This window comes from Rhinolophus ferrumequinum, chromosome 4 (assembly GCF_004115265.2).
Source record: "Rhinolophus ferrumequinum isolate MPI-CBG mRhiFer1 chromosome 4, mRhiFer1_v1.p, whole genome shotgun sequence".
In the NCBI taxonomy this organism is placed as follows: Eukaryota; Metazoa; Chordata; class Mammalia; order Chiroptera; family Rhinolophidae; genus Rhinolophus; species Rhinolophus ferrumequinum.
In genome coordinates, this window is record NC_046287.1 from 31,246,022 (window position 1) to 31,252,500 (window position 6,479).

Sequence of the window (6,479 nt, forward strand, 5' to 3'; positions counted from 1 at the left end):
GAAGGAAGGAAAGAAGGAAGGAAGGATATGTGTGAGGGAGGGAAGAAGGAAGGACATGTAGAACAGAAAAACAAAAGTGTGATCAACAGAAAAGAAAGGCCCTACTACAGAAGGGCCCCTTTACTCATGGAGGACACGCTTCAAAACCCCCAGTGGATGCCTGAAACCATGGAGAGTACTGAACCCTACATATACTGTGTTTTTTTCCAATACATACACACCTAGGATGCAGTTCAATTTGTAAGTTAGGCACAGTAAGGGATTAACAACAATAGGTAATAATACAATAGAACAATTACAACAATATACTATAATAAAAGTTATGTGCATGTGGCATTATTAAGTAAAAGAAGGATTCCTGGAACACCAACACTGCCAGACCACGCAGTAGATCTGATAACAGAGACAGCTACTACATGTCTAATGGACAGCATAAATACACTGGACAAGGGCTGAGTCATGTCCAGGGCCAGACAGAGCAGGACAGTGCAAGATGTCATCACACTACTCAGAATGGCACACAATTTAAAACGCGCGAATCGTTTATTTCTGGAGTTTCCCACATACTATTTTTGGATTGTGGTCAAGTGCAGGTAACTGAAATTGAGCACAGCAAAACCGTGACTAAGTGGGGCCTGCTGTACTTTAAGTTACGACAGGTTGATAGTTCATTCTACAAAAATATTAAAACCGGAAGACAATAAAAAAGACACTCTCAATTTTTTAAAGTAACTGTTACTCTGTAGTCAACACTGTGGTATTCTATCTGGATCCCACTTTAATAAGGAATGGTTTTTTACACCACCGATTCCAAGTGCTTCCAGCAGACAGCTTGCAGCCATCAGCCTTCCTCAGGAATAGCCCTCTGGAGGACAGCTGCCTCCACCAAAATCACTGCCCCTTCCCAGGACAGCCAACGTCCAAACACCGATCCTTGAAGAGCAAGAAGGCTCTAACTCCTCGCCCCAACTCAGAATACTTCCGAAAGGCCTTCCCGTCTTCAGAGCTCCATGGGATTGATGGAGGCCTTATTTGAAACCCTAACGTGTTCCTTTGCATGATGCAGCTTCCTTCTCTTCCTCCATGTTCCCAATAAAAACGCCATGAACTAAAATCATGATCTCATATTATGCTTCAGGGAATTCAATTAGTCATATAACCAAAAAGAAAACAGGAAAATAAATGACAAGTCACAGTGAAGGGCAAAAAGACAAAAACCAATCAACAAATAATAAACCTTTAAAACTTTCCACCACCAGATGGTTAAGTTCTCAGCAAACAAAAGTCTAAAGAATATTTTTTAGAAATAAACAACAAAAAAAGTCCAGAACCGTATGATTTCAGTAATATGTGTGATATAAAACAAAAAGCAACAAATGAACAAGACAAATAAACAAAAACACTTAGACACAGACAACAATTTGTTGTTACCAGATGGTAAGGGGGTAGAGGGTGGTAGAAGAGAATAAAGGAGTCAAATATATGGTGACAGAAGGAGATTTGACTTTATCATTGAATAATGGCACAAACAAGAATCAAAATAATGGATAATTTTGGTAAATAGCAAAATAAGTTGGAATAAAATTACTGGACAAATAACACGTATAATATCAGGATATCAGGAAACACATTTTTCTAAGATCCTTGGAGTAAAGAGTAAGAATGGGAAAAGCATCAAAAAGATTTAATAATAATGATAACAGACTATTAAATGTAATTTATATAAATGCATTTGGGATTGTAGATAAATTAGACAACATTCTAACAACAACAAAAAAAAACCCTTTACTTAAATTGCTTCACGGAGAAATAATAAAGTAAATTGACTCATTACCATTCATATTATGGTGTAACCTTGATTAAAAATGATCGCACAGTATATAAAAAAAAATCATAGCCCAACATTATTAAAAACAGTGATGAAAAATTACTAACTAAAATATTTATCAACCAAATCTTACATTTTTGACAACACTGTTTAGCCCGGAAATGTATGATATGTTAATATTAGGAAATATAATTTCACAATATTCACAGATCAGAAGGGAAAAACAATATTATGATAGATGTAGCAAAACACTGAGACAAAAAATTCAACACAAATTCAACAAAATTCAACATGGATAACAAAGCAACCATATCACCACCAGCTCTAAATATGTAAGATGTTACTGCACAACCATCAGAGTGTCTATATTCAAAAAGATCACAAAGTGTGTTTATGAAGATGTGGAGACACTGAAGCCCTCATACAATGCTTGTAGAAATCTAAAATGATGCAGCCACTTCATTTCTTCATTGTAGAAATGATGCAGTTTCTTGCAATGTTAAACATAAGCTTGAAATACAATGTACCAATTCTACTCCAAGAGAAATGCAAGCCCGTGTTCACACAAGGCACATCTACGCAGTTTATAGCAGCACTATTCTTCATTTCAAAAAATGAAAAATCCAAATGTCCATCAGCTACTGCATGGATAAATAAAACATGTATAACCATGCAACAGAATACTGTTCAACAATTTAAAATAAAGTACTGATCCATGCTACAAAATGGATGATTTGCAAAAATATTATACTAAGTGAAAGAAGTCAAACACAAATGAGTACATATTTTATGATCCAGTTTATATGAAATTTCCAGAAAAGGCAAATTTTAAAGACAAAGAAGATTAATGTTTGCCTAGGAAAGGGGTGGTAATGGAATCTTGTTCAGGTGATACAAATATTATAAAAGTAGATTTGCAGTGAGTGTCACACAATTTCATATATTTCCAAAAAGTCATCAGCAGTAAAACTAGAGCTCAATGGCTTTTCACAGAGAATCAACATCCGTGTTCATATACCCAACTCACAGATTGACAAATAGAACTTGCATCCCAGAGACTTTACTCATGCCCTTCTTTGTCACTTACACATCATCTCAATGGTAAATACTTTTAATTTTCAGATCCATAGATTGGGCGAACTTTTAAAAATCTTTATAGAAACAGCAACATAGAGTAAATACTGTTTTGTGCCTGCCTTCTTTTAACATTGTGTGTGGTTCCTCTGTTGCTATGTATGACAGCAGTTTATTGTTTGCATTGCTGTCGAGTAATACATTGTATAACTACATCTTTTTTTTTCATTTAAGACAGGGAATACTTCATTCAAACCCATCAGAGAAATGGACAGGTTGGGTTGGTAACAAAGCATCGTGTTTTAAAACATAGGCCAGTACTTATATATGAGAATATACACTGGTCCATACACATCAACTGATCAGGCCACAGCTTTTCTTTTTTTATAGTTCTATTAGTTTCAGGTGTAACAATGCAATAGGTAGACATTTATACCCCTCACAAAGTGATAACCCCTCTACCCCAATTTACTGCTCCTCTGACATCGTATAGAGCTGTTACAGTTCCACTGACTCTATTCCTTATGCTGTACTCCATATCCTGTGACTATATATACGTTAAGTTTTAGTTGACATTCAGTATTATTCAGCTTCAGCTTCAGCTGTACAGTGCAGTGGTCAGGCATCTACACAGTCTATGCAGTCTATCAATGGCCCATCCGACCCCCCACAAAATCTTTCCAACGTTATTGATTATAGTTCCCAAACTGGCTCTCGTATCCCTATGGCAATCTTGAGACCACAGCTTTTCAGTGTTTAAAACAGAATGAGCTTCCGTGTAAAAGCAGCACCTTTGTGACATAATAATTTAGTATTCCTCTCCTTCTTCCTCACCCTCTCCTTCAACAGAATCCACACCAACCTCCTCATAGTCTCCTTTAAGGACAGCCGTATCTTCATGGTCCTCAGAAAACTCTCCTTCCTCCAAGCCCTTACCCACGTACCAGTAAACAAAGGCACGCTTGGCATCCATCAGGTCAGACTCATGGTCCAGGTGTGTCCCGGCCTCAGCAATAGCTGTGGTGCTGCTCACTGGCACACAGCTTGCTGTACTTTGGGCAGGTCTCCACCAGGTACCACAGTCAGGGGGGCTGGTAATTAATGCCATCTTCAAAGCCAGTGGTATACTAGTCCACACACTGGATTGCACGCTTGGTCTTGATGGTGGCAATGGTGCATTGACATCTTTGGGAACCACATCACCACAGTACAACAGGCAGCAAGCCATGTATTTACTGTGGCGAGGGTCCCATTTCCCCATCTGGTTCCCCATCTGGTGCACCAAAGCACACATTGGTGATCTCTGCTACAGAAAGCTGCTTGTGGTAGGCTTTGTCAGCAGAGATGACAGGGGCTTATGTGGACAGAAGAAAGTGGATGCAGGGAGAGGGTACCAGGTTGGTCTGGAATTCAGTCGGGTCAGCATTCAGGGCTCCATAAAATCTGAGGGAAGCAGTGACAGAGGACACAGTTTGACCTATGAACCTATTCAAGTCAATATAGGTTGGGTGCTCAATATCGAGGTTTCTACAGCAAATGTCATAGATGGCCTCATTGTCAACCATGAAGGCACAATCAGAGTGCTCCAGGGTGGTGTGGGTAGTGAGGTTGGAGTTTTAGGGCTCAACTACAGCTGTGGAAAGCCGGGGACCTGGGTTAACGGAGAACTCTAGCTTGGATTTCTTGCCACAATCAACAGAGAGGCATTCCATCAGCAGGGAGGTGAACCCAGAACCAGTTCCCCAACCAAAGCTGTGGAAAACCAGGAAGCCCTGAAGACCTGTGCACTGGCCGACCAGTTTCCAAGTTTGGTCCAAGACAAGGTCAGAGATCTCCTTGCCAACGGTGTAGCACCCATGAGCATGGCTATTGGCAGCATCTATCTTTCTTACCTGTGATGAGCTGCTTGGGGTGGAAGAGCTGGCGTTAGTGCCAGTGTGAACTTCATCAATGACCGTTGGTTCCAGCTCTACAAACATTGCCCTGGGCACATGCTTGCAGCACCTGTCTCACTGAAGAAATTGTTAAAAGAATCATCTTCTTCCCCAGTGGTCTTGTCACTTGGCATCTGGCCATTGGGTTGGATGCCATGTTCCAGGCAGTAGAGCTCCCAGCAGGCATTGCTGATCTGGACAGCAGCCTGGCCAACGTGGATGGAGATGCACTCACAAATGGTTGCTGCTTTGCAGCTGCCAGGAGGATGGCTGAGAAGAAGAGGTTCTTGCCTCTTACAGTGCGACTCTTAGGCAGTCGAAGTAAGAGAACCCATATAACTATATCTTAATTCACTTATTCAGTTCTTATTTTTGATGGACATGTGAGATGTTTTTTGGTTTTGAAAACTACCACAAAATGTTCTGTTATCTATTTTTCTACATATATTTTCTGGCACATTTGTAGGCATTTCTGTTGACCATATGACAGAATAGAATTTCTGAATCATATGGGATATGTATATGTTTGGTTTCAGTAATTATTTGTAGTTTTCCAACATGGTATCAATTCATACTTCCACCAGCCAAAAGTTAGATTTCCAGTTGTTGATCCTTAGCCCTTTACGTGGGTATTTTAATCCTATTTATGTTTTATTTTGTATTTCCCTTATGATGGATGAAGGGAATATCTTTTCACATATTTATTAATCATTTAGTCTCTTTTATATCGTGACTCTTCCACACTTTTGCTCATTTTTTAAAAGTGATTGTTGACTTTCCCTATTGATTTTAGGGTACCGTACATATTGACATATTGACATATAAACATAAGCAGTATGTTTAAGATATTTTCCTTCACTCCATGACTTGAATTATTTCATCTCTTAATGATATTTTTAGACAAAGAGAATTTTAAGTTTGAACAAAAAACAATTAATCATCTTTCATCATTTGATTTTCACTTACGGACTTGATTAAATTAAAAACAATGTTAAATGCTCTCATTAATTATTTCTGTGCTTTGTTTGCTTTCCTACATGCACAATAGTGTCACTTGTTTAAAAAAATGAGTTTTATTCTTTGCTTCCTATTGTTATTTTAATACATTTTCCCTAACATTTTGCATTCACTAGGATTCCTAGCAAATATAAAAATGAAGTGATGCAAAGAGATATCCTTGTCTCATTCCTACTTTCGGGAGAACATTCAATATTTCACCAATAAGAATGAATACTATAGGAATTCAGTACCTACGTTTTATAAGATTAAAGATTTTCTCTTAATTTCCTTTTCTGATAATTTCTTTTTCTTTTCTAAATAAATGGTATTAACATTAATAAGTGCATTTTCTCTAAATAGTCTGTTAATTTGGTGAATTGGACTCCTTAACTTTTTAAATATTAGCTGTGTTCATGGAATAAACCTACCCTGCCGTAATGTGTCCTCATTTCAATATATCACTGGATTTAACTTGTTAACACACTGAACAGGAACTTTGCATCTTTGTATATAGAGAGATATGAAATTTTACTTGTTACATACTTTGGTAAAATAATACAATCATGGGCCACTTAATGAAAACAGGTTCTGAGAAATGCCTCTTTAGGCAATTCTGTCATTGTACAAACGTCACAGAGTATACT

The 6,479-nt window shown here is 38.1% G+C and overlaps 2 pseudogenes; one reads left to right on the plus strand and one right to left on the minus strand.

Moving 5' to 3' along the window:
* Positions 1–3,710: 3,710 nt before the first annotated feature.
* LOC117021601 (tubulin alpha-1A chain-like) lies at positions 3,711–5,069 on the minus strand (annotated as a pseudogene).
* The window catches only part of LOC117021157 (RNA transcription, translation and transport factor protein-like), a 125,980-nt pseudogene continuing 124,492 nt past the window's right edge, over positions 4,992–6,479 (plus strand).